Source organism: Rhineura floridana, chromosome 5 (genome assembly GCF_030035675.1).
Source record: "Rhineura floridana isolate rRhiFlo1 chromosome 5, rRhiFlo1.hap2, whole genome shotgun sequence".
In the NCBI taxonomy this organism is placed as follows: Eukaryota; Metazoa; Chordata; class Lepidosauria; order Squamata; family Rhineuridae; genus Rhineura; species Rhineura floridana.
Window position 1 is genome coordinate 172,278,302 of NC_084484.1, and position 22,733 is coordinate 172,301,034.

General features: G+C 43.1%; 1 pseudogene; it reads left to right on the forward strand.

Moving 5' to 3' along the window:
• The first annotated feature begins 21,635 nt into the window (after positions 1-21,635).
• Positions 21,636-21,754, forward strand: LOC133386333 (5S ribosomal RNA; annotated as a pseudogene).
• Positions 21,755-22,733: the final 979 nt, after the last annotated feature.

Consider the following 22,733-nt stretch of genomic DNA (forward strand, 5'->3'; position numbering starts at 1 on the left):
CTGCCTCAGGGAGATATTAGACAGCAGCCTGGCAGAAAATCACTACCATTTGGCTTCTCCCTGTCTCCTACAGTGGCATTCATTGCTCAGGTTTTGCTCATTTTCTTCTTCCTCCCAGTCCCAACCCATTTTATCTCTTGTATCTTCTCTACTAGGTTGGGAGCCATCACTTTAAACGCTGAGCTGCCTTGAGTGCATTGGAAGTGCGATGGTGTATTTGGGTAGACATTTTGCTTCTAAAATGTTTAAGGCATTTTAGGACTGCATTTTCCTCCAAAAAGGCACTCACGTATAGGATTTTGAGCCTTCCCTGCCTGGCATTCAAGGTGGCTTACAAAAGATACAAAAAAAAATTCCGTCATGAACATAATAAAAAAATAGTTTAAAGAAACAGAGAATATGAATTAGACCAAACACAATAATATCCCATAGTGATTTACTTATTTAGAAAGCATCCTGTTTACTTCAAAGCCAGCAATATTCAAAGAATATTTTGGATCATAAATCCAAATTCTGACAATCAAACAAGCCTTCAATTTATGCACAGAAAACACATACACAAGAAGCTGCCTTATACTGGGCCAGACCATTGGCCCATCTTGTTCAGTACTGTCTACACTGACTGGCAGCAGTCCTCCAGGATTTCAGGCAAGGTGCTCTAACAGCTGGTATACAGTGCCGGTGCCAGGCTATTTTGCACCCTAGGCAAGGCTAACTACTTGCACCCCCCCAAAAAATTGCTAACTTCAATTTTCAAAAACAGATGTCTTGTAGAAAAAATGAAAAGCACAAAACGTGGAACTTCTAAATTTATTTTAGTTGCATTTTTTCCAAGGGTTAAAAAAACTAATCTGTATAAAACTGTGCCCCTCAAAGGTCAGTACTGTGCCCCACTGAGGTCTGCGCCCTAGGCGGCTGCCTAGTTGGCCTAATGATAGCACCGGCCCTGCTGGTATAGCACAGTGGAGAGGAGAGCCTGACTGGGAGTCCAGAGTCTGTGAGTTCAAATCCCCGCTCGGGTCTCCTGGGTGTCATGGGCCAGCTAAAGATCACCCCACAGTGAGTGGCTCAGGGGTTACGTGCCCTGCCACCTGTGCAGCCATGGGCAAGCTGCAGACTCCCAAGGAGTCCAGTTGCCCCCCAGCTGGCTGTTGCGGACAAGGAAGGGGCTGGCTTGTGCAGCTGTGGCAAGCTGAGCAGGCCCTAGACAGCTGGGGAGGACTAGCCTCAGTGGGAGGCAATGGTAAACCCCCTCTGAATACCGCTTACCATGAAATCCCTATTCATAGGGTCACCATAAGTCGGGATTGACTTGAAGGCAGGCCATTTCCATTTCATGCTCTCCCAGCCCTACCTAGAGATGCCAGGGATTGAACTTGAGACCTTCTGTATGGAAAGCAGATGCTCTCTCACTGAGCTACATCCCCCACCACCACACAGGTGCATTGTCGGGACAACCCCAAACAAAGAGCACTGGAATATGCCTTGAATGGTACCACAGCCTACTTCTCACCTGATGCAAACATTGTGCAGAGATGCAAAATCTCACGTGGACGCATGACTCCCCAGTGGCGACAAAAGCAAGCTTAGCATTCAGCTGCCAGGGCTGCTACTGCCAGAAGTGGCGGCTTGTTATGGGCAGCCTGGGATGAGCCAGGAGCCAGGAGTAGTCAGGTCCAAACAGTAAGTCAAAACTGAAGGGCAAACCAGAAGATGGGATCAAAGTATAGTCAACCATTTAGGAGCACACCAGAGCTCAGGAGGACATTGTTGCTCAACCTATGCCCAAATGGAACAGAAAGCACTCTTATACTTTTTCCTGTCTAGCAAGATCCAATGGGCAGGCTGGGTGGGCAGAGTCAGGCCAGGCCCTAAAGGTTCTTCACTGAGAAGCTGTCATCTGCAGCTCAAAGGTTCACCACATGGGGCAGCTGCAGACAGAGCAACCAGTGCCTTCCCGACACTTGCTTCAACGCTGCTCCCAAGGCTGAAAAACAGGTGAGCTGCCTCTAAAACGGGTGGGGAACTTATGGCCTTCCAGATGCTGTTGGACTTCAGCTCCCAGCCAGGGAGGGGATGACTGGCAGCCATCAAAAGAACATAAGAAGAGCCCTGCTGGATCAGGCCAACGGCCCATCTAGTCCAGCTTCTTGTTCTCAAAGCGGCCAACCAGATGCCTATGGGAAGCCCGCAAGGAGGGCATGAGTCCAATAGCACTCTCCCTGCTTATGATACTGTGGTGTAGTCTAACATGGAGTGGTTAGAATCTAGCCAAGTCACGTCAAAAGCTGGCAAGAGTCTTGCTTTCCGAAGTCTGAGTATTTTTATTCTTCTGTGCTGTTCTGGGCACCGTTCCTTCTCCCTTCAGAACATGTAGGGCTTCTGCCGAAAGCAAATATTATGAGAAAACTCGACAACTTTGTCCAGATAAAATAAACACATTGGCTCAGGCTCGGGGAAAAAATTAATTAATTTGTATTCCTCTAGTCCCTGTTTATGATTCATCTTCTTGAGAAGTTGGAATTCCCCAAATACCCTGCAATATAAACTAAGAACATTGCATTATTTAAACATCCTAATGTCCTTGGCTGAAAAAATAATAAGATATGTTTTGAAGTTTCTCATTTGCACAATGCAATATTGTTCTAGGCTTTTAAAAGTCCCCCCCTCTCTCTCTGTGTAAGTGTGTGTGTGAGAGAGATGCTCAATATACATGGAATTTCCCCCATTCCATGCTGTTTCTTTTCTCTGAATAGTAGGACATTTTGGGGGCGGAGGGGAGGTGACTTTTTACGCTGTAAAATGTACAGATCAGTTTCTTCATGAGAAGAGTCTTATGGTGATATTATTATTATTAATATCCCATCCTTCTTCCCAGTAAGAGCTCAGGGCAGCAAACAGAAATACTAATTCACTGTAAAACATCTTAAAAACAGAGTTTAACATATATTTAAACAAATCATCTTTAAAAAACATATTAAAAGAAAACCTTTTTTAAAACATCTTTTTAAAAGAGCTTTTAAAAACATCTTGAAAAGCAATTCTAACACAGACGCAAACTAGAATAAGGTCTGTATTTAAAAGTCTTGTTGAAAGAGGAAGGTTTTTAGTAGGCATTGAAAAGATAAGAGAGATGGTGCCTGTCTAATATTTAAGGGGAGGGAATTCCACAGTGGTTGTGCCACTACACTAAAGGTCAGCTTCCTATGTTGTGCGGAATGGACCTCCAGATAAGAAGGTATCTGCACGAGGCCCTCAACTGCAGAGAGTAATATTGGTTAGTTAGTTTATTAATATACGGTCACAGACCCATTCAAATAAATTAGTCAGTAAAAAACATCAGAATAGTTAAGATAAGTCTTCCCATTGAGGTGCGCTTGGCGCTGACATTGCTATCTTTTCAGCGCCAAGTTAAAACCTTTCTCTTTGCTCAGGCATTTTAGTTTCATATGTTCAATTTGGTTTGAGATTTGTGGATTTTTATATATATGTTTTTGTACCGATTTATGTGATTTTATTGTATATACTTTCTGTTGTACACCGCCCAGAGAGCTATGCTAGTGGGGCGGTATAAAAATTTAACAAATAAATAAATAAATACAGAAATATAAAAGTATATCATAAAAGAAATAGCAGTTAAGAGAGAAGAATCCTCTTGCGACTGCTTTGAGCAGAGAAGAGGAACTTAGCGACTGTCTCTGTTGTAGACTTATTAAAATCAGCTAGGAAATATTTCAAAAACCAGACCACTGGCCTGCCACGAAAGTTCCTCATAATTGGGCCAAGTAGTCTATCGCGATCCTCCCTATAAAAATTGCATACAAGAAAGACGTGAGTCAATGTTTCAACTTTGTCACCACAAGGACACATCCGGCCTACATAAGGGGCACCTTGGTATCGCCCTTCCAAGAGAGCAGAAGGGAGACAACTAAACCTGGCTGTGGAGAATACTTGCCGATACTTAGGAACAGTCAGATTCTCCAAATAGTTAGCATGTTTGGGGAACTGGAAATTCAGACCAAGATGGGTAGGGGAGCATATTTTGCAAGCATTTGATACAGAAAGTTGGAAGTCGATATCTATGGCCATACTACCCTGAACACGCCCGATCTCGTCTGATCTCGGAAGCTAAGCAGGGTCAGGCCTGGTTAGTACTTGGAGCGTAATGATCAACTGGGTATATAAGGGGTAAGACAAGCTGTCAGCTATCCTGGTCCCAAGCTGTATAGGGCTTTGTACACCAAAACCAGAATCTTGAACTTGGCCAGGAGTTAATGGGCAGCCAGTAGTTATGATCTTTATTGAGAAATAAAGAAGCTGAGCATGCAGGGGAAAGGCTTATACAGTCCTCAAAAGGAAGTATGGATGTCCTTGCTTGCCTTCCCCCAAAGACTCCTTGCTAGCCACCTGCAAAAACGGAGACTCCTTTGCTAGCTCCGTTCTAACTGCCAGACTGTTTAGCTGCAGGCTCAATTCAGTCACCTGAGGGTGTCCTCCAGCCAGTTGCTACCAGCCTTTTAAAGTCATCAGTGCTCCTTTAAGCAAGTTCATTTATTTGTTACAGGAAAATGGGAATGGGAAGATCTGCCAATTTTCTCAGTTTCTTCTTTTTCCAACTTGAAATTCAGTTCTCCACATTTCTGCAGTAATTTGGAAGATTTTGTTCTTAAATCCTCATGAAAATTCTACAGCACTTTAATGCAAATTTCTCCTAATAAACCCACTTTTGTATGCAGTTTTGACTAATGTATAGATTTTTGCAAGCAATTTCTCCTGATAGTGCATTTTGTATGTTACTTTAACAGGTATCTTCGTTGTTATGCACATGTTCTCCTAGCATATGAACTTTTTTTGTAATAATTGGTTGGAGCACTGCATCACAAAATTCGGATAAGTGCAGATTTTGAAGGATGGCTGTGTTTCTGTTCCCATATTGCTTCAGAAAGTATGAGTTTGATCAACTGGGCTTTAAATGCAAGCTGAATCACATTCCTCCCCCATCACAAGAATTCTAACAGGAATTCTATAACTCACAAGAATTCTAACAGGGTTGCTCATTTAGCCAAGTGGCTGCCCAGAATTTTTCAAATTCTTACTATACTTCTATTTCAGGGGTGGCCTCCAAATGCTGTTATAGGCTAGGAGTACCAAGGCCCCAATATGGCCCCAAGCCTCTCTATATGGCCCTTAGAACTCTTCTCACATCACACCCCCTATTCAGCCACCTCACCTCAGGCCATGCCACTCACCGGCCCTGCTTTGCCTCTTTCTTGAGTATATTTGCCTGTCTGGAAAACTGTGATAAAGGATCCTGTTTGAGATCCTTTCAAAGTGCTGGTTCTGACCTTTAAAGCCTTAAATGGCCTTGGACCAATATTCCCGAGGGACCGCTTATGCCTATATGTACCTGCCCGGGATTTAGGATCATCTGGCTCTGGTCTCCTCTGTGTGCCTGAAATAAAAGATGTTAGACTGACAGGTACGTGGGAGAGGGCCTTTTCAGCTGTGGCCCCCAAGCTTTGGAATACCCTACCCCAAGAAGTTCACTCTGCACCCTCCCTGTTGGTTTTCCAGAGACTTCTGAAAACGATCTTGTTCCGGAGAGCCTTTGGGAGGGACTGAAGGTAGAGCCTGACACTGATTTTATGCCTTCTATGTTAAATTTTACCCTTGTAGTCCCCTTTAGTACCACTCCCTACATATATGTTTGTGTGTGTGTGTGTGTGTGTAGTATTTTATATATTTTAATTGTATTTTATGTATTTTAATTTATTTAAATGTTTTTGTGATTTTACTGTTTACAATTTTTTTATGTACGTGTTTGATGTTATTTTTGTAAGCCGTCCTGAATGCCCTATTATAGGGTAGAAGGGCAGCATAGAAATATTTGAAAATAAAATAAATAAAGAGGGGTGTGTGAGTGTGTATGGAAATTAGCTTTGTACAAAGATAAATTTTACATGTGTAGCTCCACCCACGTTTGCCTCTGGCCTCTCCCAACTCTGGCATGTGTAAGGTTGCTCCAAAGGGAATGAGGTCCCACTCCATGCTGAGGCTCCAACTCCCATCAGCCAAAGCCAGCGAGGCAGCGCTGGATTTACACACAAGCTAAAGAAGCTACAGTTTAGGACCTCAGGTTAGGAGGGGCCTCTACATCCCAGTTACTAAACTTAGAGTTTTTCATAATTGGTTAAAAAAAATAAAGGAAAGAGATATAACAGACTTTATTCTGATATGACAAAAATATACTTAATGGCTATTACACAATTATTTGGCGTGTTGTGTTTATCAATCTGTGCAGAAATAACTATAATTTACACCATGATATCATTAGGCCAGGTCTCTAGAAACTGTCAAACAGTGGCAGGTGAGGTCCAGTTCAGGTCAAGTGCAGCCTGCACCAGACCTGAACCCACTTTATCATTTCTCTTTTCATTGTCCTTTCTGTTAGAATACTATACATTTTTGGTAATGCTACGGGGCCTCTCAAACTTGACATAATTGATGCCCTCGCCATATCTTAATCTGGCCCTGCAGAAGGGTCAATGGTCAGAAGTGAGGGGAGTTATAGCCCAGCAATATCTGGAGGAACAAAGGATCAGCCATCCCCTGTTCTAAATTGTCACCCTCCTCCCTTTGAAAGCTTTGATAACCCACTACCCTTGAGGTTCACAGTCTTCATTCTGTGTCTCCCTGTGATTCTTCCATTTTGATTGACTGAAAACACTTTGTAGAAGTCTAAGAAGTTCTTTGCATTACACCATGTTCTGTTCTACTAGTTTGCCCCCCTCCCCGCGCGCCATTATGAGCAGTAGCTTTCTGGCATTCTTTCCCTTGACCTTTCTTCCAGTGGTCTCTAACGGGTGTTAGTCACCAGCCTCCACATTTCCAGTGGTAATAATGAACGTGTGGTCTTTCTTTGGCACTGCCTCCAGCTCGTCCTTGTTGATTCTGCAAAGATTAAATGTGCAAGTTCTTTTTAATACAGGCTGCCTTGGACTCGCTTAGCAACAACACTCGTTTCCTCTTTATCCACTCACAAATTACATTCTTCAAGGCCTCGCCACAGGATGTCTTTGAAGGATGCTTCTTGCTTCCCTAATAGATCAGCCAGAGTCCCCATTTCTACTTCCTCTCTTTCAGCTACTGCTGACCTCTCTCTTTCTTTCCATAATTTCATTGTTTTTGTTGTTTCTCATCTCCTACCAGTGGTGACTGGTGGCTCCAATGTCAGTGGGCAGTATATCCGCTTTGGGTTTTAGTCCGAACTTTCAAGGAGCTGTCTACGGTGCTGAATGTGATCCAGCAAGGCACATCTGATGTTCTTAAATATCTCAGCCTCTGTGCTCCTGACTTGGGAAAGATGGGCATTAAAAGGTTGCTTTTGGTTCGATCCTTTCTGCAGCTCAGTGGGCCAGATTTATAGTTTTGTCTTTGAATTCCTGGTTTGTGGTTACTCAGATATAAATCTGTAGTTGTACAAGCAGGTTATCCTTGTCTGTGGCTCATGAGAAGCCATAGCTAATTGGCTGTACCTCCTGAGCCACCATTTTGCTCCTGGCTTCAGTTGGTGCACTTCAGTGTTCTAATTAAAAGGAAAGTAAATCCTGCAACTCTGAAATCTACCCATGTTTGAGCCCCAGCATCTCTTCTTACAGATGAAATGAACTCCTGAACATGCCCTGTTGTGTTTTGATTTTTGGAGAGGAAAGTGCAGCCAATCACATACCTCACTCATTTCTATTTATGCAGCAAATGCTAGGCATACCAGGACTGTTCTAAGGGATGAAGGGACTTATCTCAGATGAGAACTTTGCAGACAAAACAGCATTCATTTTCCAAAAGCAGGAAGGGTAAGAGCCAGCCTGTGAGATGGCCAATTGTGTTGATCTAACGCCCAGTGAGATTTCATAACTACGGTCAGAGCTTGGAAAAGTTACTTTTTTGAACTTCAACTCCCATCATCCCCAGCCAGCATGGCCACTGGATTGGGCTGATGGGAGTTGTAGTTCAAAAAAGTAACTTTTCCAAGCTCTGACTACGGTTCCCCAGTAAGATTGCCACTTATTCTAGAAACAACTCCCCACTCATTTGCATATATTTATTGTAGGTTATTTGTATCCCATAAAATGACAGTGATAAAACACCGTAACAAATAAACAAATCAGCAGATAAAAGCATAGGAATGCTAAAAACCTTTGTATACAACTGCATAACTGAACAGCCGTATGCAACTATACTCATAATAAAATAATAAAAAATAATGAAAATAACTATTTCATTAAAAATATAAACTCCCATAAAGCACAGCCCACACGTGCATAGTCCTTGCTTGATGACTGCATGAAGTGCTTGCACGTATGCTGGGCATCACACAAAACCCTGTGGCTTTTCACAGGGCTCAGTTTACAAGCTCCACGGGGAGTCAAGTTTTAAGTCAACAAGAATGAAATATCAAGTGATATGTGGATGCAGGAAGTAGCTGGAAAATGTCCCATGTGAGCCTAAAGGCTACGTCATGCTTGTTAGGAGCACCTGGAATCTCCGGACAGGTGCCTCTTGTGGGGAGACACTCAACTTCAGGGGGCAGCTTCTCAGTGAAGTACTCTCAGCCCTTGAACTGGCTCTGCCCACCAGGCCTCACCACTGGATCCTCCCAGACAGTAAGCATTAGCAGGGCTTCCTATTCCAGTACAGCCTTGCCTGAGCAACAAGGTCTTCCTGAGCTCTGGCGCTTGGAAAAGTTACGTTTTTGAACTACAACTCCCATCAGCCCCAGCCAGCATGGCCACTGGATTGGGCTGATGGGAGTTGTAGTTCAAAAACGTAACTTTTCCAAGCTCTGCCTGTACCCTTGACTATATTACTTCCTGACGTCTCTAGGTGCTCCTTGCCTGTGTGCTGAAATGCCTTGTTCCCAAGTGTAGAAAATCCAATTCATTGCACCGCACCTGTCCCCCATGGTCACACTTGATTGGTGGATTGTCTTCTCCCTGTCAACCCCCTCCTCCAATTCTATAGGAGAACATTATGCTTATTGCTTATGAAATTTCCACCCCATCCCCAACGAAAAACATGGGTGAACCTTGCATCTTGCAAATAAGTTTGCGATTTCCCAGTGGAGGCTGGTCCATTAGAGCAAATGGGGCACTGCCTCACTAACCTCAATCTGCCCTCAGCCAGCCCCTCTTACCTACCTTTCCACCTTCCTACTTACAACCAATCCAGGGGGTGGCCCTGCCTATCAATTTCCTCCTCCTTAGCCTCAGTGTTGACGTAGAGCTCAGCAAGGAGGAGAAACCTAGAAGCACTGGTTCCGCCTGTCATTAGCTCTGGTTCCCCCTGCTATTGGCCTCCATGCCTTTTGCCCTACTAGGCCCAATGGGCAGCTACCACCACGGCTATTCCAGAGCTTGGAAAAGTTACTTTTTTAAAACTACAACTCCCATCAGCCCCAGCTAGCATGGCCACTGGAGTGGGCTGATGGGAGTTGTAGTCCAAAAAAGTAACTTTTCCGAGATCTGTATTCCCCTATAAGACTATCTAGTCTAGGCCTGGGGTTCTCAAACTATGGTCCACAAGCTTCGTTCAGGTGGTCCACAGCATGCCTGCATTAAATATGCATATGATTTTTAATTGTATTTTTATTGCTTCTTCATTTCTTAGATTGGGTCTTATTACAACCTTAGTTCTGTGGAGTAGAAATTGTAATATACAACATAAGTAATAAAAACAGCAATAAAAATACAATTAAAAATAATGCACTGTCTAGAGTAGTGCATTACAATTGCTACAAATGGCACAAAAATCATTCGGTAGGCCGCCAAGACCATCAGCAATTTTTCGTGTGGTCCGTGGGGGAAAATGTTTGGGAACCACTGATCTAGGCTATTTAGAGAGTAAACCCCTTTGCTTTGTTTCTTATGCTACGCATCCTTTTTTTCCCCTTCCCTCGTCATCCTTTATCCTGAATCTTAACAAAGCTTAATTTTGGAATCGGGGGTTTGACTGTATGCTTTAAACATCCTAAGAATTACTCCCCTTCACCTTTTTCATGCTACATACTAAGGGGGAAATCAGAGTAATCTCTGGCAGCAGCACCTGAATAATTAGTTACTGGTCCCCCTCCTAGATAGAAACCCACAATGTTGGAGTTCCCCTTGCTCAAGATCTAGGAAGGGTCCCCAATTTCTTTTAGGACCAGTGTGCCTGCCAGGACCTCTTGCCTGCTGGTACACCTTTAAAAGGCCTCAGTAAAAATCTCTTCAAAAATTCACAGTGCTTGAGAGGCTGGTTTGGTCTTTCTCCTCATTTCCTGTTTCCACTGGCTTGGCCTCTCCTACAGAGAACTAGAAAAGGTCCTCAAATGCAAAGATGTATCACTGAACACCAAAGTCAGGATCATTCAGACCATGGTATTCCCGATCTCTATGTATGGATGTGAAAGTTGGACAGTGAAAAAAGTGGATAAGAGAAAAATCAACTCATTTGAAATGTGGTGTTGGAGGATAGCTTTGCGCATACCATGAACCGCGAAAACAACAAATAATTGGGTGTTAGAACAAATTAAACCAGAATTATCATTAGAAGCTAAAATGATGAAACTGAGGTTATCGTACTTTGGACACATAATGAGAAGATATGATTCACTAGAAAAGTCAATAATGCTGGGAAAAACAGAAGGGAGTAGAAAAAGAGGAAGGCCAAACAAGCGATGGATTGATTCCATAAAGGAAGCCACAGAGCTGGACTTACAAGATCTGAACAGGGTGGTTTATAACAGATGCTCTTGGAGGTGGCTGATTCATAGGGTCGACATACATCGAAATCGTCTTGAAGGCATATAACAATAACAAACATGTCTACATGTCTTTGGATGCCATGAATGGACAACCTCCCTCCCTTCTGTTCTGAACAGAGGAGAGATGCAAAGAGCTATTCTGTAAGCAACCACAGTGGCTGATGTAGATGTCTTTTCCCCCACTGATGATTGGGCAGCATGCCTGCCCCATTTTGTAGGCCTGTCTCTTTTTCTGCTCTTTCAGATGTGGCAGCCATTTTGGCTTATGCACCACCTCCATTGCTGGTATTTTATGTTATGCTTTGCCCAGAGCTTGGAAAAGTTACTTTTTTGAACTACAACTCCCATCAGCCCCAGCCAGCATGGTGCTGGCTGGGGCTGATGGGAGATGTAGTTCAAAAAAGTAACTTTTCCAAGTTCTGGCTTTGCCTCCATTGCAGCCATTTTGTGTTATGTCCCGCCTCCACTGCAGCCATTTTGTGTTGTGCCACACCCCCATGAAAACCATTTTGTGATTGGCACTCATGGAGCTTTATCAAAATAGCAAATGTCCCCACTGGCCTAAAATGGTTGGCAACCTCAGATCTGGGTTGAGCTGAGGGGTGGTATCAGAAATAAGTAAGGGAGAAGTGTCACAGGGTGGCCCACCCTGGTGGGCACTGAGGAGGTTTCTTCATATAAAGCAGGTGTAGCTTTTCCTCTGGCCCTGCCCAAAGTCTGTTTTTGTTTGTTTTACACATAAGGCTGTAGTCCTTCATTTCATTGGTGTGACTGGTGCTCATTTCTCAGTAACAATATTTAGGACGATCATGGAAGAGAATGCATAGAAGTCATTGGTTTCTTTGAAGTGGGAGAGATTTTATCCATGCATCTTCATCAATGGATTTTTGGTCCAACTTGATAATCATTCTAATCTTAGGCAAAAGTCTTCTTGATAAATGAGCTTTTCCCTCAAGACACTTCCAATGCTCTTTGTAAAACCCCAGCGTCTGTTAAATTATTGAAAACTAAGATCAGAAATCCTCCTCACAACATACTTGTTGCTAACCTATTATATATTTTTGGAAGCTTTTTCAATTTAATATAACCCAAAGTGCGATTCTTTAAGCTACATTCAGAGTCTAAGTTAAGACTGCGAAGCCGACAATAGTTTTGTTATACCTTCAGTCTTTGGAAGTAAAGCTCACTGACTGCAGTGAAAAGCCCTATTTGTGCATTCAAAGAACGTGTGTGCAGGCCCCGCCCCTAACATCCCTGGCTTTGCTGGCTCCACCCCTCAGCTTCCTGCACTGACTGGGGAAGTCTGGAGGGGGATCCTTTGTGTGTTTGGGTGAACCTGCTTAGACCTGTTAGACTTTCCCATTTAATTTGGAAAGGTTGGGGGTGGATTCATCCCTGCTGGCTCCACCCCCAACCTTGCCTCATGCGACCTCCATATTTCATGTGTATGCCTGTTTATTTATTTATTTAATTTATTAGTCGCCCATCTGGCTGGCTGTCCAGCCACTCTGGGCGACGTACAACATAGGCATACAATACGTAGGCATTAAAAATCTAACAACAATGAAGATAAAATCTAGCCAACCCCAAAAGCCTGCCTGAAGAGCCAAGTCTTCAAGGCCCGGCGGAAACTCATCATGGAAGGGGCATGGTGGAGATCATTTGGGAGGGAGTTCCACAGGGTGGGGGCCACAATTGAAAAAGCCCTCTCTCTAGTCCTCACCAGTTTGGCTGTTTTGACTGATGGGATGGAGACAAGGTCTTTTGAGGCTGATCTTGTTGGGCGGCAAAGCTGATGATGCTGGAGGCGCTCCTTTAGATAGACTGGGCCGAAACTGTATAGGGATTTATTGGTCAAAACCAACACCTTGAATTGGGCCCGGTTAAGCAACTGGTAACCAGTGCAACTCTTTTAGCACTGAAGTGATATGATCTCGCCGGTGGCTGCCTTTAATCAGGTGTGCCGCTTTGTTCTGTACCAGTTGCAGCTTCTGGACCATTTTCAAGGGTAGCCCCACGTAGAGCTCATTACAGTAGTCTAGGCGAGAGGAGACCAGGGCATGTACCACCAATGGGCAGAGCTTGGAAAAGTTACTTTTTTGAACTACAACTCCCATCAGCCCCAACCTGCATGGCCACTGGATTGGGCTGATGGGTGTTGTAGTTCAAAAAAGTAACTTTTCCAAGCTCTTGCAATGGGAGCAGATGATTGGGAAGGTAGGGGCGTAGCCTCCATATCAGATGGAGTTGATACAGCGCTGCCCGGCCCACAGCCGAAACCTGAGCTTCCATGGACAGTTTGGAGTCAAGAATGACCCCGAGGCTACGGACCTGGTCTTTCGGGGGCAATTGTACCTCATTGAGCACCAGGTCTAAATCCCCCAACCTTCCCTTGTCTCCCACAAACAGTACCTCGGTTTTGTCAGGGTTCAGCTTCAGCTTGTTCCTTCCCATCCAGCCACTCACCGATTCCAGGCACTTGGATGGGGTTTCTACAGCCAACCTCGGTTCTTTGAGTGCATGAACAGAGCATACATTACAGGCTGATCCTATGGTCTTTCTATGCCAGCAGCCACTAGCCCTGCGCTGGCAACAGCATGGCATATCCACTATCCTATGTACCCCTAGCAGCAAAGTCAAAAACATACGAGGAGCATCAGAAACATGTACCATCATAACAGAACCATCAAACAGAACTGCCCCATGGCGTTTTGCTGTTTGAGGAAAAGTACAAAATGGTGCCCTCTTCCATTTCCTTCTGGGATCATCCATGTGGCACCTGCAGGTGTCATCAATGCAGCACCGGCAGGTGTCGATGTGCCCACTAGCACCTCCTATGGAGCCATTTGCCTCCTTGTAGAGGCTGTCGCAGAGCTTGGAAAGGTTACTTTTTAGAACTACAACTCCCATCAGCCCCAGCCAGCATGGCCACTGGATTGGGTTGATGGGAGCTGTAGTTCAAAAAAGTAACTTTTCAAAGCTCTGCTGACATGCATGGACATGGCATCTGTTGCTCAGTTTTTATTGGTGAGGCCTTGTTGATCTAGAAAAAGCACCACTTGAACATAATGGCATGTCCTTCAATCAGCTGCTCACCTGGACAATCCTTCGGATGGTCTGTGAATTTTCAAAGAACAGCTACCAGGGGGATGAAGGGGGAGGAAAGGAAAGCAATTGCCCATAGCGTTCTGAATGCTTTCCTCTGCATTTCAGCCTCCTTTTCTAACAATACCTGTTTTTTTCTTAAAGCCATGATGACTAAACAACTAATTTTAAAAAACGCCATGTAGTAAAAGCCACTTATTTCAAGAACTCTATGCACAAAGGACTATTTTTCTTTTCATTTCTTTCCATTTTTCTGAGTTCTAGCAGAAGGCGGACTTGTAAAATAACGGCTGTTTCAGTTTTGTCATGGGCTGCAAATGTACTCATTGTCTGTTTTTGATCGCTTTCCTTGCAGAGGGATAATACCAGCAGGCCTAATGGCCTGACTTAAGGCTCCTTCTGCAATTGCAGGTACAGTGCTTAAAAAGGCCCCCACAAATGTATGTATGCATCAAAGTACTGAAACATCTCATTATTACAGAAAGACCAAAAAAGGTGTGTCCTCCCAGCTAATCTAACTTTGTCCCTTGTTTTAAAAAGAGGTCTTGACGTTACTATAGAGCTTCTAAGAAGGACAAATATTAAAAGTGGTGATTCTGAGATGCATTTGGAACATTCTTAGGACCCTTCCCCCCATTACCAAAGGTCAGTGCCTTTTTTGCTGCCAGTCAGTGTAGATAATACTAATTTAGATGGACCAATGGTCTGACTCAGTACAGGGCAGATTCCCATTGTCCTGAACTTTTTTTTAAGAAAGAAAATGTATATACCACTTACTTAAACCAAATACCTCTAAGCAGTTTACAAAAGACAATCTAAAATAGTCAATAAAAATACAAATAAAATTTCTTTATTTCTTTATCATATTTATATCCCATCTTTCTTCCAAGGAGCTCAAGGTGGTGTACATTGTTGTCCCCCTCTCTATTTTATCCTCACAGCAACCCTGTGAGGTACGTTAGGCTGAGAGACGGTGACTGGCCCAAGGTCACCCACTGTGCTTTAAAGGCTGAATATTTAAAAGTAAACATTAAAAACAAGTTATATTAAAAAATAAAATATTTCTCTCTCTCTTTTTAACATTTCTTTGTAATTTTCTTTTCCTTAATAAAGATTATTTTAATTTAAAAAGTCAGTAATTTTAAGACAATTAAACTTATTTAAATCACATGTTAAGTGATTTATCCTGAACTACATGTTGTTCTGCCTTTGCACTCAGCTCTCAGGAAGAATGAAAGCTGGGAAAGAGAGACTTTGTTTCTGAATTTTTTGGAAGCCCACCGCAAAGTGAAAATGGCAGCACAGTCAGTTTGGTGGGTCATATTGGATTCTTAGGACCCCATCCCCTGGCTGAAATATCTGGTGCCCTGCAGTGGTGGCTGGTGCCCATTGAGACCAGTGGGGCAGAACGCAGGGAGCCCAACAGTAGGTGGCGCCAGTGCCAATAACAGGCAGAGCCAACCAATACTAGTTTTGCCCCATCCGCCTCTCCACTGAGTTCTATAATGACAATAATGAAACGAAGGAGGAGGAAGTGGACAGGCTGGTTGTAAGGAAGAAGGCGGAGAGGTGGGAAGCTGGCTGAAGGCCGAGTGTGTTTGGTGGGACAGTGCCCTTCTTGCCCTAATGGAACTGCCTCTACTGCTGCCTACTACGGACTGTGTGAAACGAGTGTAGAGTTAATGTTCATTTTGTCTTGTCTTTTATCAGATTGATGACACCCAAGTAGTTGATTGGAAAAATCCCAGTGTTTAAAAACCAATGGAATTGTATTTTATCATCTTGTGGATTGTGTCTCAAAGCTGCCGGCTCACGAAAAGGCAAATATGCAACCCTCTTGATCCAAACTGGATATTAAGGATCTTATATAACTCCCTGATTCTAGAGAGGAGTGCTTTGGCATGACCTGGGGGTGTTATTTGAGGATGTCACCCGCCCCGGTGGAACGATCTGATGCTGCTGCCTTTGAAGTTCTGTTTTTGGTTTTGCAAGGGACAGCTGCCCGAGCTGAGATAGGCACACCCTATTTAATCTGGTAATGCACAGATTAAGAGTTGTTTAACCAGAAAGTATTGTTGAAGTCAGCAAAGCTCAGAGGGTCATTCCTTTAGGACAAAGGACTTGAGAGGCCACAAATGAATGATTTCTGACATCTGGATCAAGCAGAAGGCACATAGGTTTTCCACAGTGAAGTGAGTGTGTGGAGGGGAAGAAACCAGGGATGGGAATACCTGTGAGCTAATGAATCTCCCCCAATCTTCCTATCTTTCCTAAACAAGCAAAGGTGCTGTACAGGTTGTAGAAACAGTGTGGTGTAGTAGTTAGAGCAGAGCTTGGAAAAGTTCCTTTTTTGAACTATAACTCCCATCAGCCAAATCCAGTGGCCATGCTGGCTGGGGCTGATGGGAGTTGTAGTTTTAAAAAGTAACTTTTCCAAGCTCTGGGTTAGACTACTTGCCCCTCCACACATCCTTCTTAGTGTGCATTCATGAAGATTTGCTATCAGGGCTGGTTATACTTGATCCCACTTTCAATGCTGTTTGTGCCTGCAAAAGTTCCAGGGTGGACATATTGCTTCATTTCCAATCTGTGCATGTCCTGTAGCTTCCTGCTAAAATCCTGAAATGTTTTATACCACAAACGCCCTGCTTGTTTTTTTCCTGCTGTTGTTTTGCTGTAGACAGGACTGCCCCTCCAGATTGCAATAATGTAATAACTCTGTGAAACCATCGCAGAATGACTAATAAAGCAGAATGATGTGTGGATGGTAGGGATGGAGGAGAAATTTGATTTGGTTCACATTTAAATCTGAATCTATCAGATCAGCAATTTCTAAAACAACTAAACTAAAACACATCCGTCTTTCAAAATTCACACTTATCTGAATTTTACGATGCAGTTCTCCAACCAAGCAATGTTTACAAAAATGCATATATTAGGGAAATGTGTTGTTGTTACGTGCCTTCAAGTCAACTATGACTTATGGTGACCCTATGAATCAGCGACCTCCAAGAGCATCTGTCATGAACCACCCTGTTCAGATCTTGTAAGTTCAGCTCTGTGGCTTCCTTTATGGAATCAATCCATCTCTTGTTTGGCCTTCCTCTTTTTCTACTTCCTTCTGTTTTTCCCAGCATTATTATCTTTTCTAATGAATCATGTCTTCTCATGATGTGTCGAAAGTATGATAACCTCAGTTTCATCATTTTAGCTTCTAGTGATAGTTCTGGTTTAATTTGTTGTAACACCCAATTATTTGTCTTTTTTGCAGTCCATGGTATGCGCAAAGCTCTCCTCCAACACCACATTTCAAATGAGTTGATTTTTCTCTTATCTGCTTTTTTCACTGTCCAACTTTCACATCCATACATAGAGATTGGAAATATCATGGTCTGAATGAGCCTGACTTTAGTGTTCAATGATACATCTTTGCATTTGAGGACCTTTTCTAGTTCTTTCACAGCTGCCCTCCCCAGTCCTAGCCTGATTTCTTGACTATTGTCTCCATTTTAGTTAATGACTGTGCCAAGTTATTGATAATCCTTGACTAGTTCAATGTCCTCGTTGTCAACTTTAAAGTTACATAAATCTTCTGTTGTCATGACTTTAGTCTTCTTGAAATTCAGCTGTAGTCCTGCTTTTGTGCTTTCCTCTTTAACTTTCATCAGCATTCGTTTCAAATCATTACTGGTTTCTGCTAAGAGCATGGTATCATCTGCATATCCTAAATTATTGATATTTCTCCAATTTTCACACCTCCTTCATCTTGGTCCAATCCCACTTTCCGTATGATATGTTCTGCGTATAGATTAAACAAATAGGGTGATAAAATACACCCCTGTCTCACACCCTTTCCGATGGGGAACCAATCATTTTCTCCATATTCTGTCCTAACTAACGACAGATAAATCTGTTAGTTTTGGATTCTCTCTTTTCCCAATCTGAAGTTCAGTTCTCCACATTGCCGCACGAGTTTGCAATTTATTTATTTTTAAAAAACATCCCCAAGAATATTCATCCGGATTTGGGTGTGTCTTTGGGTATCTACGGTTTTGTATGCAATTTTGTCTGATATACACATTTTTGCAATTTCTTCTAATGTGTTATTTTCACCAATACATGCATTTACATGGACATTTTACCCCAGTATATGCATTTTTGTAAGTGTTGTTTGGTTGGACAACTCCATTGCAAAATTCAGAGAAGTATGAATATCAAAGAATTTCACCTCCTGTATCATTTGGGAGAGTGCAACTTAGGTAGGTTTGCCTTTAAATGTCAACTGAATCACATTTCTCCCCCCTTCCTAGCTGCAGTTGGCATTTTGGGTCCGCAACAGGGTAGGCAGTGCGCCCCCTCCTGAGGGTTTGGATCTTTGGCAGCTGGCCAGTGGTGCTGGCCCCTAAGGGTGCAGGCCTGGGTTCTTAGGTAGTCTTCCACCCAGGCACTGACCAGTTGTGGAGCTGCTTGGCTTCCAGAAGAATGCTACATCGTGCACCTTTATAAGGATGTCTACACAGGGCCAGATTAAGCTGAGGAGGGCCCCTAGGCTGATTGGTGTTTGGGCCCCCCTTCTCCTCTTAGGCACGCATGCATGCCATCAACCAAGATGGCGGCAGAGGCTTCAGCCCCTTATGGAAACCTCGACCGCCATCTTGATTGATGGCAAACCGCAAAAAACAGCGGAGAAAAAGGTAAATGAAGCGGGGGGATGGCGGGCGGTTCGGAAGCTCTTGTCCCGTGATCCGCGGCTCCTGTCCTGCTTCTGCGGATCGCAGAAGGAGAGCGGAGGGCCCTCTGTAGCTCCAGGGGCCCTCGGGCCAGTGCCCCACGGGCCTCCAAGAGCTCTGGGCCCCTAGGCTTCAGCCTACTAAGCCTAATGGATAATTTGGCCCTGTGTCTACATTTGTCAGCTGCTTATGTTGCGGATAATTATGTCCATATTAAAATATGTATATAAAAAATCTAACCAGGTGTTTGGCATCCTTTTCATTTGCATTGGCAACATTCATGCTGTATTGGATGTTCTAGGTTAGTCTCCTTTTGTTCTTACAGTTTTTATCAATTCATCTTGTTTTGTTTCTATCCCCGATTGTGTTTTATCATAGAATCATAGAATAGTAGAGTTGGAAGGGGCCTATAAGGCCATCAAGTCCAACCCCTTGTGTTTTAATGTTATGGTAAGCTGTCTTGGGGGCTAGTAATGGCAAAAAGGGTGGGATATCTTATAAACAAGCTAAAGTAATCCTTCCAGAAACCCTCTGCTTTGTGCTGTGGTAATATTGTGTCTACTGACTTCAAACATTGCTGCCGTTGCCTATAATAGATGCGTCTGTTTTATCATTGATAGATGATGTTAGGGTTTTTTTTCATTCGCTGTAAACCACCTTGAGATTTGAAGATACATATTCCTAGAGATAATCAGGACCCAAGATGTTTAGGGCTTTAAAGGTAAGAACCAATACTTTGCATTGGATCCAGAAACAAACTGGCAATCCACTGCAGTTATTTTTTAAAACAGGTGATTTACGAGAATATCAATCCACACCTATTAAAATGTCATCTGTAAGGGCATGTATTCAGCATGCAAAATTGTACAGCTGGGGAGGGGAGGAGTCTCCATGTCTTTGGGGCTCAAGGTGTCTAGAATCATTAATCTATCCTCTGGATCAAAGGGTTCTAACTTGCAAGGATGCTCATAATCAAAGGGCGATGCAAAGGCTTTGCAAAAGGATTTGGAATGGCTTTGGATAATACCAAAGATTGCCCGTTGTATTCCTGATGAGTACGGCCCATCCCTTCGGATCCTCCTTATTGAAGCAAGCTAACATTGTTGTGCTGCTTAAGGATGAGAACAAAAGGGGAGGGGGATTATGATTATTATGATTATTATTATGATTGTTGTTGTTGCTGTTGTTATTATTATTTATTGCACTTGTATACTGCCCGATAGCCGAAGCTCTCTGGGCGGTTTACAGCAATCAAAAACATTAAGACAAATACACAATTTAAAAACATATTTTAAAAACAACTTAAAACACAATTTTAAAATTCAAAACAATATAAAAACAATTTAAAAACACATGCTAAAATGCCTGGGAGAAGAGGAAAGTCTTGACCTGGCACCGAAAAGATAACAGTGTTGGCGCCAGGCGCACCTCATCAAGGACATCATTCCATAATTTGGGGGCCACCACTGAGAAAGCCCTCTCCCTTGTTGCCATCCTCTGAGCTTCCCTTGGAGTAGGCACCCAGAGGAGGGGGATAAGACAAATCCATATTATTTGTTTCCAGGAGAAGTCATCAAAATATATGTTGCCCTTGGATGATCCCGTATGCTCTAACTGTATTGGGCTAGGGCATCTCCCCTCTACCCATCCACTCCAAACACTCACGAACAAAAGGCAGCACAGAGGAACATAGCAAGCTGCCTTATACTGAGTCAAACCATTGGTGCAACTAGCTCAGTATTGTCCACACTGACTGGCAGCAACTGTCCAGGGTTTCAGGCAGGGACCCTCTGCCAGCACTACCTGGAGATGCTGAGGATTGAACCTGGGACCTTCTGCATAAAAGGCATGCTGAATACATTATTGTTAAGATTATATAAATATATGAGGAAGCTGTATTGCAGCTCTTATGACTACTCTCATAGGGAGCTCAGTACCAAGTAAAGAAGTACTTGGTTCACTAAAATTGGGATCAGAAAGGGGAAGTCTGGATGAGGAAACATTCTGAAAATGGACATGGACTGCCTTCAAGTCGATCCCGACTTATGGTGACCCTATGAATAGGGTTTTCATGGTAAGCTGCATTCAGAGGTGGTTTTACCATTGCCTTCCTCTGAGGCTGAGAGGCAGTGACTGGCCCAAGGTCACCCAGTGAGCTTCATGGCTGTGTGGGGATTCGAACTCTGGTCTCCCAGGTCGTAGTCCAACACTCTATCCACTACGCCACACTGCCTCTCTGAAAACATTCCAAATGATATATTTTAGTTCTCATTGGCACTCTTACCATAAAATCTACTGAATAAGCTCTTCTTGCTTATTTTTTTTTAATAATGTTTTTATTGGTTTTGGGTAGAACAGAATACAAAACAAGAATAACTCATGCAACAATGAGAGAAAATAGCGCAGTGGACAATAGGAGTTATTGTACCTATAATGCTCTAGGGAGGTAAGCATATATTAAATGGTTATTGTCCTGAATTGTTTTCCAGATAATTATCCCAATGTGGACCGCCAAATCTGACCATGCGAGGTTGGAGGCTTGCAAGCCCCATCACTAGCAAAAACAATAAAGCTATTCCATTGTTCATAGAACTTGTCTGCATCTGTTCCTTGTTTCATTGCTTTTGAACTATGTGTTAGTTTTTCCATAAGTGCTAATTTCCATATTTCCTGATACCATTTATGAATCCTATGTGGGTCAAGTGTTTTCCAGGAAGCAGCTATCACCAGTTGTGCTGCTATAAGAAGAAAGTCTGTCAATGTTTTGTGTATGATTTTATTGTTGGCTTCATCAGCGATAAGTAACAGAGCCAGAGATGGGTCTAAATGAAGGGATTGATTGGTAATCTTGTTGATTTCATTAAATACATTCTCCCAAAAGGGAACAATCAGCACGCAAGACCGCCACATATGATAAAATGTACCTTGCTCCACACACCCTCTCCAACACAAGGGGGAGAGCTTGTTATTGATTCTGTGTAGGGTATATTATTATCAACATCTACAGCCTTACTACCCTAAACACACCCAATCTTGTTTTATCTCGGAAGCTAAGCAGGGTCAGGCCTGGTTAGTACTTGAATGGGAGACCGCCTGGGAATCCCAGGTGCCGTAGGCTTAGAGGAAGGCAATGGTAAACCACCTCTGAATACCTCTTACCAGGAAAACCCTATGAATATATCCAACAAAGATTCATAGGGTCGCCATAAGTCGTAATCAACTTGAAGTCATATAACAATAACAATTATTATCAACACTGTCACTTTTATCAATATTCACTATAGGCAAAAAACCTTGCAGTTTAAGAATGCACCTATAGCCCACAGCTATTTCTATCAAACTTTAAAAAGCAGGGAAATTGGGCAGCTATAGTGAATGCACCTGGGGAGCAGGAGACCTGACCTCCTCTTTGAGATATTGGACTGCCCTACAAATCGGTCAAAATGCAAACACCATTTGGGTTGGTCTTTCACAGTCCAATCCACTTCCTGTGTAGCTTGGAAGAATTTGGTAACATGTGCCTCTGAGCATATGGTGAGTGGTGGCAACACCTGCCATCTCCAAAGATAGAGAATTATATTTTTGTATGTTTGCTGGTGTTCTTGTTACTTTGCTTCTTTCCTGTCTTACTAATGTTTGTACAGAGAATCTAAACTAGAAAATTTTATTTTCCTCATTATTCATCCCAGAAATCTGTGTCAAATTTATTTTTATTAAATAAAAACCCTGGAGAGTTGCTGCCAGTCAGTACAGACAGTACTGAGCAAGATGGACTGATAGTCTGACTCAGGATAAGGCAGCTTCCTGTGTTCCCAGATTTCTAACTTATTGTAATTGACACACACTCAGCTACTGCCAGTCTCCTTTTGTCTCTTGCTCGCCTCTGCTTTGGGGCTTTCTGCCATCCCATTCCTGCACCTGGAATGATTTCCCCATCAGTAATCATCAAGCCACTTTGGGCCCTTCCACACATTATGTGGCAATAATCAGAAAAGTTACTTTTTTGAACTACAACTCCCATCAGCCCAATCCAGTGGCCATGCTGGCTGGGGTTGATGGGAGGTGTAGTTCAAAAAAGTAACTTTTCCAAGCTTTGG